The following is a 13805-nucleotide window of genomic DNA, read 5'->3' as shown; positions in this document are numbered from 1 at the left end:
TTGAAAATACTCAACCTCTGTACACATTCACCACCCATCTGAGTAGAAAGAAAGGTCATAACGTTTTGGTCCCCAGTTCCACATCGTTCTGCTTAGATAATAAATTGATTCTATAGATTAGACCAAGTTATCATATATGAATCCTTCTCAAGGTTTTATGACCAGCTCAAACCTAATTTCAGTCCTTGTCTTTTCTCTTCATAAAATACCCCTCTTAGTACTTCCCCTAAGATATCACTCATTCATCAGACTCAATGTCAAATTATCATCCAACTGTCACCACTCTCCGGTTTCAAACGTGGCTTTTGGATTAACTGTACATGTAGCTTATTTACTTTTTATTTCTGAATATCATTATTCCTATACTATACTATACTGAGAATGTTATAACTGACGGTACAATCTCCCAAGCTGGTTTGTTTGTGGTAAAACTGGTTTTAGAAAGTACTGGACCAACCAAGTAGTATTAGTTGGTTGAGAAACTCCTGTCATATCTTCTTCAAAAAGTTGATTCTCAGATGGTCTGGTATAGAAAGGAGACAGACTAGTCTAGATGCACTGTGTTGGCTAGGATATCACACATTACCATGGGAAAGGTGGACCAACCATCATATCTGCAATTAAGGATGCCATCCTCTTTTGACACTTAGTTTAGTGAAACGTACTGTCTGCATGGGCGGAGACTGTATCTGGTTATGAGCGTTGTTCCACATGTGTTTTCCTCTGGGTTGGGATGTTGCACTCAATAGAGATGCATTAGGACACTTTCAGAGGGGTGCTTCATCACTGTTTCCTCAACCAGGTCAGTGTGAGTTTTAGGTAAGATATCGTAATATCGACTCACACACTTGGTACTTCTCTGCAGGGGCCCAACGCGGCCTATTGCGACTCGTTATCCGAGGGTCGCGGGTTCGCCTTTTCCCGTCGCGCTAAACATGCTCGCCCTCCCAGCCGTGGGGTGTATAATGTGTGACGGTCAATCCCACTATTCGTTGGTAACTGAGTAGCCCAAGAGTTGGCGGTGGGTGGTGATGACTAGCTGCCTTCCTCTAGTCTTACACTGCTAAATTAGGGACGGCTAGCACAGATAGCCCTCGAGTAGCTTTGTTTGAAATTCCCAAACAAACAAACAAAAATCTTTTCTGGGAAGCGGCCGACGGTAGAAGTAGTCACGTTCCTGTTTTTTAACCTTGGGTTAGTGGAACTAGTACCGGCAGAAACTAAACAGTAAAAACCATCTTATGATTAATGGTATCTATCGGAAATATAATTACGGTGTATGAAAATATTAAGTTTTTCATAAATTCACAATCAACGTACAATAACTTTTCTTTAAAAATATAGACACTACAGATGTAAAGCAAAGCTGAAAATTGACATTACCAAAACTGTATTCAAATTTTATGTGTATAATCTAGAGTGTATATAAATAACTATAAATAAACGTATTTATTGGTCCTTCTGTTTGTAAGTTGAAAAGTAGAATTATTTGGTTTTCTTTATACAAAACACTTACCATCATAACTTATCAGTATGTTTAACCTGTAAAGGCAGATCACAGATATAATGACACATTTAAATGATATAACAGTAATATCTGATTCCATGTGTCCAAAAAAACATCAATTATGGTAAGGATATTGTTGAAACATGTTATTCAGAAGAGATTCAAAGAGACTATATCCACATGTTCAGATTATTTATTGATACGAATAATTTAAATCATGTATATGTTTTTGCAACAAAATTTTATCAAAACTGTTGGTATGTTGTATTAATAAAATTATAAAAACAAGAACTAAAGTCTGAATTATTTAAACAGTGAACAGACAGTTTGTTTGACATATTTTTATTGCATTGGTTCTTGACCAACATGAGGAATGCCTTTACATTTGTTAATTTCAAAACGAGTATGCACTGAAAATACAAAGTACAAACTAATTTACATTTTATCGTATCTTTTTATAGTGCTACTATTATTAGATAGGCTTGTCTAAAAAATACTAACAAACAAGCTTTAAAATCTTCATAACATGTTCTATCCTACCTGATTCATTCAATACTAAATTATTATTTAACAGAAACTTATCAAGAAAAACATTTCTATATTTACTGAAATATTAAAATTGTTCATGTGTGATGATTTAACACGATCACATTTTATATGTTTAGTAGTATACACAGCGTTCAGAATGTTATAATAACCAAATCAACATCTTCAATACAAGGTACATTATTTGTAATTAAGTTGTAACTTAGACTTTGTCACATTTGGGAAAGTATGGGATGGTCATGAAAAATAATCATGTACATGGATTGTGAAGATGTGTTCACATGAAGGAGTTTTCAAGATGGAGATAGTCCTTAAACTTAGTTGAATTGCGAAACAAGGCAACATACATCAACATTTAAAGATCTTTCACTTACATTATATTATTGGTATAACTTAATTAACACAATATTAGTCCCTGTAGGGCCAGATGAGTAGTCGCTTGACTCCCAATTTGAGGGTGACGGGTTCAGAATCATATCCCACCAAACATGCTTGTTCTTTCAGCCAAGTGACGATCAATCCCACTATTCATGACTAGCTGAAGAGTTGGCAGCTCTTTACTGCTAAATTAGGAACGGCTAGCGGAGATAACCCTCGTGTAACTTTGAGAACTGCTATTCCAACCTTGCAACAATAATCGCAGACTAATTTAAAATTATATATTCAAACATCTAACACCACCCTCTGCATTCCGACACTCAGTCACACAACCCCTTCCAAACATGTGGTTAGTTACCTCTTTGTGAAATTGACGATGACCGAAGAAGGTCGAAACGTACGCTCTTCTATGTAAAATATTTTCTCAACCCAAACGAGCCGTTTTTACATATATATTTTCTACAAGTGGTTTTCTGACATCAATGGTACTGAGAAATTATATGAACACCTAACAGCTCTATTCAACTTATCATTTTCAGCATCACTGTTTCTGGAAGGCAGCAGTAATTTTAATGTTCTAGAAAGAAGGAAAGCCAGCAAATAAACCAAACAGTTATCGCCTGATTAGTCTAAGTGGCTGCATAGGAAAAATATTAGAAAGAATAATTAGTAACCGACTATCTATATACTTAGAAATAAATTCAAAATTACCTGAAATTCAAAACGGATTTACAAAATACAGACAAACTACCTAATCAGATTAACTGAAACAATTGCAGACAGCTTTAACAAAACGAATGCACTGTAGCTTGCTTTCTCTACATTGAGAAAGAATTCGACACAGTGTGGCATAACGGATTACGTCACCGGTTAACGTAAATGGATTTACCCAGGATTCGCTGGCTATCTAACTTTCTGGGACAATAAAACGTGTAAAGTAGATGTGAATGGGGCCCACTCAGGGTCCTTTTCACCTGAGACAGGAGTCTTACAGGAAGGGATAGTTAGCCCTATCTTATGTATCATGTATGTGAGTATTGTGGAACAGTCGTACCTAAACTTAGGTTTTGCATCACAATTTGCTGACAATGGAAAACTGCCTCCACTCCTTCAATAGCAGCAACAAACCTCCAGCCAGTCTTGAATAATTTAGAAGAATACTGCCAGAAATATAGAATAAAAATAAATATTCCGAAAACCCAAGTAATATTATTCACCAGATTAATTACACTTAAAAATATACACGAACGGATCATTTTTACAGACTGCTACTTCGGCTAAATATTTAGGATTAACTTAGGACACAAATAAACGTGGATACAGCATACTAACAATACCTGATTGGAATCTGGAAAAGATCAAATGATGCAAGAAGTTTTTCAGGTAAAATAAAGGCACCTTATAATATAATAAAAATCTACAAAACATACATTAGACCTATAATAGAATACGCATTACGTTCAAAGATTTGGCTTGTTTGTTTCTGAATTTCGCGCAAAGCTAGTGGTCCCTAAGTTAACCAGCCGTGGGGTGTATAATGTTACGGTCAATCCCACTATTCGTTGGTAAAAGAGTTGACGGTGGGTGGTGATGACTAGCTGCCTTCCCTCTAGTTTTATACTGCTAAATCAGGGACGGCTAGCACAGGTAGCCCTCGAGTAGTTATGTGCGAAATTCCAAAATAAATAAATAAACCCTAAGTTATCAGTATAAGACTGTAGGAAGTCAACTCGTCATCATCACCCACCCATGTTCTTGGGCTACTATATTATACTGTATAGTTTTCACTTTAAACAGAATTTATACACTGGTCTGAAGGTCAACATAACAAACTACAAACACTGAATATCTACAATCACCTGGTGTATGACTTCTCTGAATTCTAATTCATTTCTATTCAAATGAATACTTCACTGTAAATTAATGAACTAATTGTTTAACTGTATGTATATCGATGTACCTAAATATATCTTAGTGTAGTTTACTGAAACTTAACTTTATGTTCCCTCCAGCTAACACCTAATTTAAAACATTGAAAACATAATTTAAAATCATGTATGTTTGTATGAAATAACTTTTTAAACTCTGTTTATTTTATGGTTTTCTATAAAAATCAAGAAAAGTTGAGCTGTTATGTTTGTTCGATTTCAACTTCCATTCAAGTTGTTTTCTTCGATTTCAATTTTCCAGTTCAATTCAGTTTTGATTTTAATTCCAGTTTTTGAAATTTTTTAAAATGGTTATTACTTTCTACTGCACCATTATACACTCTTTTTGTAACTTGTGACCTTATTATACATTACATTCACACCTTTTTGAAAGATATCTTTTTCATCTCCATGTATAAGTTTTTTATAGTTAACCTTTCTAAATTCCACACTTAGTAACATTATCTATTTTTCCTTCTACTCTCCTGTTTCTTTTCTCTTTCTGAAGGATAAAACACCGAGTTTGTCTCCTCCTATTCATTATCATTTTTGCCTCTGTTCAGTTACAATCTTTTTAATACACATTTAAGACAAGTATTAATAAAATCAACATATTTAACAGAAAACCACTCATTCTTTCCCATACTGTTTTATTTAATTTTCATATTTGATTTAAACTCTTTAGTAATGCCATTTTTTAGAGTACTCGAGTTTTCATTGCTTTTTATAGCCAATCTAAACATCTTTTCCAACTGATGTACTGAATGCCATCTGCTCTTCACATTTCCAAGTTACTTGAAGTTCAAGTTTAGGATTCATTGCACATAATATGATGTTAAGTTTGATCAAATGATTTACGGCTTGTTCCTGTTCTGCTTCATATATCAAAACACTAAATCTATGATCTAGATATAACGATGCCAGTATTACTTCATTTTAAGAAGTTCTTTCCTAACTTTCATTAATTCTGTGATGTTGTGAGCCAGCAGACGTTTGATTATGGATATTTCGCTTTTACAAACAAGCCACACTTTATAGAAGTCTCCAGGAGTTAAATTTTCTTCTTGTAACTGTACTGCAGCTTTTTAGCCGGTTCTAATACGAGTACAATTTATTGTAATTTATTTCAGGATTGAAGAGAATGTTTTCAATTATTTCAATAAACGGTGGAAGTTCCACTAAACGTGAGATCACATCACATAATGAGCACCAAGTTTTACTAAATGGGAGACCACATCACATGCTGAGCATCAAGTTCCACTAAACGTGAGATCACATCATTTGTTGAGCACCATCGCATCTCCCGTCCACAATAAGCATATGATATTTCTTTGTCTTTGAAATATTCTTTATAGCTGGAGTTCGCAGCTTTTACGCCTGAGAAACAGTAATTGCACACAGTTCTTTTACTGCAAGTTGGAAAGTGTAAGCAGCATATTTAACAGAAATAACAGTCCAGTTTAATATAGTTCACTTATATCACTTTCATCACTAACAGTCTCATTTCCTTCATCGGAATTAATTCCACAACTTTACCTATACTTCTAACATTATCAGTAGTAATAGAATACACTCAAGTTATATTTCGATATTTATAACTATTTCAATGATGTTTTTTTTTTTTTACCAGAATGTATATAAGTTTGTAACAGCTAACGTTTTTATTTGAAGAAAGTCGCTATCAATGACTTAGACATTAATGACTAGCACAGACCTATCAAGACAAGATGAGATGTTAATTTTCAATGAAAACATCTGTTTTGCAGCTCTTCACTTATTTGCTTTACAATTTCTATAGCTTTTTATCATATAAATCTACTATTGTGTCAAGAACATTTGTAATTGATCACTTTGAAAACACACTCTCCTCTACTGTAGGAAAAGGTCTCAAATTTAGAGTCACCAACTCTAACATAGCATTATGAAACCTTTTTATGTCCATTGCAATATTTATCGTTGAAAAAAAACAACTCGTGAATAGTTTTTCTACGCTTGGTGTCGCTGTGATCTTGAGTCTTCTCATATTGCAGTAGTGTTTTGAATTTCGCATAAAGCTAGTCGAGGGAAGGCAGCTAATCATCATCACGCACCGCCAACTCTTGGGCTACTCTTTTACCAACGAATAGTGGGATTGACCGTCACATTACAACGCCTCCACGGCTGAAAATGCGAGCATGCTTGGTGCGACTGGAATTCGAACCTGCGACCCTCGGATTACATCTTAACCCACCTGGCCATGCCGGGTCCTTGCAGGAGTGATCTTTTCACAGTTGAAGCTTCGCGTCTTCTTACCAGATTTTCAAATTATGCTTTGTAGTGTCTCTCCATGTGTTATATTAGATTAATAAGACAAGGATTCTTTAAAACTATAGTGCATCCAGTTACATTATTATTATGTTTTCTTTTGCCTCCCAGTGGCACAGTGTTATGTCTGCGGACTTACACACTAAAAACCGGGTTTCGATACTCGTGGTGGGCAGAGCACAGATAGCCCATTGAGTAGCTTTGTACTTAATTCTTAAGAAAATGTTTTCTTTTTCTCCACATAATATTTCATCTTGTTCTTTAAATGTTTATAAGTAATATCCACATTAATAATAAGTTAATTAATTTAAGATACCAAAGACAGCAAATAATAATAAAGACAATCTGGAATGACATTACTGAATCAGAAACTTTATCAGATTCAGAGCTATTTGAATTTAGTCAAAACGAAAGTAGCTGAATATTCATTTATTGGAAAACATAATAGGCCTTCTTCCTGTTTGTAATTAGCAAGCTTCTTCTAAGACTCTTTAATCATGTCGACATCTAAGGAAGCAGATTTTGGAGGCTTAATGTGGTCAAATTTTAATTATATATTGATTTATGATGTGGAAAGGTAAGCGGCTGGTCATTCTCTCAACAAGGTCATTTTTATAATTCCTTAGATAGGTTCAAAGGCACCGCTTTCTGCTCGATTCTTTTTAGTGTCACCACATCTACAAATACAATCAACAGTCACTATCCAGATATAGCAGCCTGATTAAGGAATTATGAACTTACAACAATGGAAGCCAAACAGATTTTTGTAAGAATACCGTTCCTTTAAGAGGTTTAATACGGCAGAACAGATTAATTGTGAAGGTCAATGAGAACGTAGGTTAAAAGAAAGGTGGACAATATAATGGGTACCGGACATAAATAAATGGCTCAGTCTGACCTGAGGATTTGGGTTTATCGGGTAAATAACACGTGCAGAGAGTAATCATCTCCAATTAAAATTCGAGTTCATTTTGCAGTTTAAGTTTATTTTATTCGATTTTTTTTCAATTTAGGTTTATGATTTGTTGCTATTTTGAATTAAGCAAAAAGCTACACACTGAGCTTTCCATACTCTACCCATCATGGGTATCAGACTCCGGTTTTTAGCGTTGTAAATCCGCAAACATACAGCTGAGCCACTGAGGGGGTAGTCGGTTCATCCAGTATCAATTTGATTAGTTTATCCATTTAAATTTGATTCAGATTATCATTGCTGGTTTCTTTGGCTCAGTGGTTTATGACATACATGTGTAACATTAAAAATTAAGTAGGACTGAATACAAGTTTCGTGGTAAGAGTGTGTTTTCTAATAATTAGGCCACATTGGGGTATGTGCTGTGTTCACCAAAAAGTTTGTTTTTAGAATTTCGCGCAAAGATACACGAGGGCTATGTGTGCTAGCCGTTCCTAATTTAGCAGTGTGAGACTTGAGAGAAGGTAGCTAGTTATCACCACCCACCGCCAACTCTTGGGCTGGTCTTTTACCAACGATAATGGAATTTACCGTATGACGCTCCCACGGCTGAAAGGGCGAGCATGCTTAGTGCGACGTGGATTCGAACCTGCGACACTCCGATTACGAGTCGAACTCCTTAACTCACTTGGCCATGGAGAGCCACACTGAAAGGAACAATATCCATGATTCTAGCATTTTAATTTCGAAGACATTTACTGCTGTTGCACTGTAGGACGCTTTACCACCAATTAAATTTTTAAGACACAACTCGTAGCTGTGATTTTCTATTTTCAAGCGCATGTTTTTTTGTTGATCTGAAAGATGATATTAAAATTTATTTTTTAATTCATTATGTGATCATTCAATCTATATTATGGTTCACGTGACGAAAGTTAACGATGCAAAAATTATTAGGTGTAAAGTTTGAGATAAACATTGTGAACGAACAATCTAAAAGGAATATGAAATAAAATCTCTCATTTACAACTTAACATTTTTGTTTTTCGTGTTCGCGAGAACCAGCGATTATGAAATATGAATACACTTCATTAGTTTCGTAACACCCCATATTTGAAAATGGTAGAAAAACGTAAAAATAGCGACCAGACAAAATATGCAGAGGAAAGATCTTCCTGAATACTATTTCCCTCTGACTTTATCTGCAGCAGAAAACATGCAGATATTTCGGTTTAAGATCTAACTGATCCCTAGCCGAGGTTATGAGTCAGAATCAACTCAGAAATTTATTTTCTCTCCACCCTACTCGTGATTGGATATTAGGTTAAGCTACACGAGAAAAGCATAACAAAAAAGAACGTGCGTATTCACGTATGTAACTACTCATGCACATTACTGACACGTGTGAACAAACAAACTATGGTTATGGATAGTAGGTAAGCAAGCAGCGGCGGAAAAACCGACGACAGGCACTGACCAGTATCACAAAGATAAACGACCGGTATGGGACTTAGGATCCTTCAGAATGACGTGGGTTCTATAGATCTTGTGTCAAGTTTAGGTAATATCCGGAGTGAATCTAAGTAGTCTTGGGGCGTATACCTTGGTAAACGATGTGCTACACGGGGAACTCGATATCGTAGTGTTTCTAACTTTTTGCATGAGGTCATTGGGCATGCCGCACGCTACTATGTATCCATATTCAATAAGTGGTCTAATATAAGCTTTGTAAATAGTTGTAGTGGTACTGGCCAAGCGTCCTTTGTGGGTACCTCCAATACGTCTGAGAAAAGCATTATGTTGATTGACAGATTTACAAATTTTGCTAAAGTGACCCGTCTATTATATAGACCGATTGAAGGTGACTCCCAGGAATTTATAGATTTAGTTAATTTTATATCGGTGTCTAATAGAGTAAGTTTTGTTTGGGTTAATTTATTATTTTTCTTTTTACAACATGGGTGAAATATAATTGCCTGTATTTAGTTAGGATTTAAAGCTATACGCCAGCGATCACACAATTTTGTTATGTGATTGAGCGACGTTTGAACTCTTCTAGCTGCGACCAATGAGTCTTTTGATGTACTCCAAACAGCAGCGTTTTAGGCATATTGTGACGCCTGAGTATACCCGAGTTTGAGGAACGGAGCGTTGTTGAAGTATATTATGTACAAGAGTGAGCTGATAGCAGACCCTTGCGGTACGCCTGCCACCAGCCTGAATAAGCGGGAATGTGTTTGATTGAGTCGTGCTCAGGCCTGCAAGTTGGCGAGAAAACTTGAGATACAGCGAATATGCATTTTAAATGTCATTAATAATATTATTAGTTTCTATATCAAATAAGAGCCAGTTCGCGATTATCTTTTCTATAAATTTCCATCAGACGAGAGCTGAAGGGACTATACAGAGCCCGATGCTCAGTTTTTGAAAGTTCGGTCAGGTCTGGGTGGAGCTTAGTGACGTCAAGTGCGCTTTTCAGTTAAAATCCGTTTGCTTATTCTACAACATCCGACAATTGCTCAGTTGGTAGAGCGTGGGCTTTCCAGCTTTCTCCAGTAACAGTGAATTTCTAAAGCATCTCTTATATTTCACAACAAGGAAATTTTAGGCTGCGACAACGATTTTCTTTTAGGGTAATACTTAAAACACCAAATGAGAAAAAGAATTAAATTGTCATCGTTCATATCACGTTGAAAGCGCCGGTTCTCGTAATCTAGTGCAGACGAGTGTTTTTGAACTCCGTTATTTGCCACTTCTTATATTTCGCTAGGCATCGTTTTCTGAATATTAATTGTTTTTTGTGTTACTAGTCGTTTTTTGCTGTTTTTTCGCTGTGTAGTAGCGATATTTTTTAATGACGTTGATGTGCTTGATGTTATGCGACGTACTGTTTTTGTTGAATGCCCTAATGCCAGCCATGGAGAAGTTATCCATGCAGTTTGTTCAACTTTTGGAGCGGCTTCAGTAACTTCAGTTGTTCCACGACCCGGTGGCTATGAGGTTGCTTTCGTTTTATCTGCTGATGTCGATATGGTGATTGATTCTGGTTTATTGGTTAATGGAGTGCATTACTTCACGAATGGGGTTACCAAACGTACAGTTACTGTTTCTTTCATGGATGTACCTGAGTATATCGACGATGCTTTACTTTTACAGAAGTTGAAGGACTTTGAATGTGAGGTTAAAGTCCTCTTGTATGGAAACAGGACCAAGGTATTTATTTAGGTGTTCGCCATGTTCGTGTTTCGTTTAGTGCCACATGTACATCTTATGTCGTGAAGGTTATTGATCCCCTGGGAAAGGTTGTAATGATTAAGGTAAAACATGACCATCAAATGAAAGTGTGTAATTTGTGTTTAAGTGCGGATCATCTGTATAGAGATTGACCCCATTAAGTTAGTTGTAAACTTATAATACGTTAAACTACTCAACACTTTGTATTATTATACATTGGATGTTTAACTTAGTTGGAAACTTATAATCAGTTAAACTACTTAACATCTTGTATTATATTATTTTCATTGTTTAATTTACCTGTAATTACACTGCTAGTAACTTTTGTAAGAAAATGAATTAAATAGGCTAGAGAATTATTTTGAGTAGTTCATATGAGTTATGATCAAGTGATTTCAAAGACTGTCCTTATTAATAGTAAGGTGATTTATATAAAAATACAGTCAATGATAAACATTTAAATTTTTGTAATTAAAATTCTCTGTTATATATGTATACATATATATATCTTATCTCTATAAGGGATCCTGGATAATACAAAACAAAGAAAACTTGTATATCTGTGTTTCTCAGCAAGATGAAAATAATAGAAATGTAGTTTGACCTGATATACAGCCTGACAGATTTCACAATATTCATTTAAATTCTCCTTTTGTTTTACCGTATTTTCCGCCTAATAAGCTGAATTTCTGGCCCTAAATTTTGGACCTGATTTTTGGGGGTCGGCTTATTGGCCGATCACTAGCTTTGGAGCAAAAAATACCGAAGACCAAAATCGGCCCCAAAATCATACCTTTGATCTCATAGTTTAGGCAGAGTTATTTCAGTTGAATAAACTTTATTTATTAATAGAAAAAGGTCTATACATTACGAATGACATGTATTCATAGAAATAATAATGGCGAGCGGCATTCATATTTGAGGTTTTTAAGGCTAGCTCTACAACTTTCAGTTTAAAAGCAGCATCATAACGCATTCTTTTTTTTTGCAGGTGTAGACATCTTTGGTTTTTGACGGTACAATGATAAACTCCCACTACATACCCCTGGTATTTATACCCTGGGTTAGTGGTTTTAATTACTGAGTAAAAATTCTGGAATTTCATTGGTTACCTAATTACAGTGAGTGAAGCCAATAACGAATGACATATTGATTCCATCTCTGTCTCAATACGACACGTTCTGCTTTACTACAGAACGCCAATGATCACACACAACATGCATGCTGACGCTGAAACGAGACTAAGAAGTCATTTTGAAGAAACTTGTCACTTCTTAAAAAATGGCCTCAGTTTATTGGGCGGTAATAAGCAAAAACCCTCATTTTCAGAGCTGAAAATTGGCCTCGGCTTATTAACCGGAAAATACGGTAACTCAGCTACACTTTTTCAGAGCATTAATCAAATAAACCTTTATGAAGATGGATGTGTCTGACGAGCACATTAAGCATATAATGTTTTATGAGTTTGAAAAAGGCAATGGTGCAGTAGAAACTTCACAAAACATTCAAGGTGTTTATGGTGTGGAGTCTCCCAATGAAATAAAATGTCGAAGGTGGTTTTAGAAGATCAGATCAGGTGAATTAAGTGATGCTCCACGTTCAAGTCATCCTGTTGAGTTTAATGATGACTTACTGCTGGCAGCAACTGATGAAGATTGTGCTGTAACAGTTGAAGAACTAGAACAGAAGTTTAATTCAAACCATTTGATAGTTCATCATCTGCAACATCTTGGAAAGATGTCAATATATGGAAAATGGGTTCCCCATTATTTGACAGTAGCCAACCTTAGAGCAAGAGTGGACATTTGCACTTCTCTCCATGAACATAACTTGCTTTTTTTTTGGATATATGGATAAATGGATATATTATAAAAATGTTAAGTGCAGCAGACAATGGCTGAGTGCAGGTAAACTGGCTAAAGCACAGCCTATAATGGACCTTCACCTCAGGAAAGCCTTGTTAAGCATTTGGTGGGATGTTGTTGGAGTGATCCACTTTGAGTTGTTGCCACTCAATGTATAGATTACATCAGACTTGTATTGTCAACAGTTAGAGCATTTGAATGTTGCACTGAAAAAAAAAGAGGCCTGCTTTGGTCATAGATATAGTGTTACAATAGAATAATGCACGGCCTGTTTCGGTCATAGGTATAGTGTTACAATAGAATAATGCACGGCCTGGTTTGGTCATAGGTATAGTGTTACAATAGAATAATGCACGGCCTGTTTTGGTCATAGGTAAAGTGTTACAATAGAATAATGCATGGCCCCATACAGCAAGGATCACATCTGTATAAATTGAATAGGCAGACTGAGAGAAACTTCCACATCCTCCTTATTCACCAGATCTTGTTCCATCTGATCATCATCTGTTTTGAAGTTTGCAGAACTATCTTGATGGAAAAGAGTTTGGAACACATGAAAATGTTAAAATTACCCTCTCTATAACCTTTTCCTCCAAACCCCAAGAATTTTATAGACGTGACATTCAGAAGCTTGTGAATCGTTGGGAGGAAATAATTAATAATAATGGAACATACATTAAGTAATGTTAAAAGCATTTAAAATTCTTTCTCTTTTTCTGAACATAAAATCAGATGTTACTTAAATGATGACCTGATATTATCAGTACATGTAGTGCAAGACACTCAAGTTGAGGGGTTAGTATGAGCTCATAATTTGTCTCTTAATATATTACTTAAAGGATGACCTGATATTATCAGTACATGTAGAAAAAGACACTCAAGTTGAGGGCTAAGTATGAGCTGAGAATTTGTCTCTAGTATATTACTTAAAGGATGACCTGATATTATCAGTACATGTGGTGCAAGACACTCAAGTTTAGGGGTTACTATGAGCTGAGAATTTGTCTCTAGTATATTACTTAAAGGATGACCTGATATTATCAGCACATGTAGTGCAAGACACTCAAGTTGAGGGGTTAGTATGAGCTGATAATTTGTCTCTAGTATATTACATAAAGGATGACCTGATA

Source organism: Tachypleus tridentatus, chromosome 2 (assembly GCF_004210375.1).
Source record: "Tachypleus tridentatus isolate NWPU-2018 chromosome 2, ASM421037v1, whole genome shotgun sequence".
Lineage (NCBI taxonomy): Eukaryota > Metazoa > Arthropoda > Merostomata > Xiphosura > Limulidae > Tachypleus > Tachypleus tridentatus.
Note: the sequence above shows the minus strand (reverse complement) of the source record.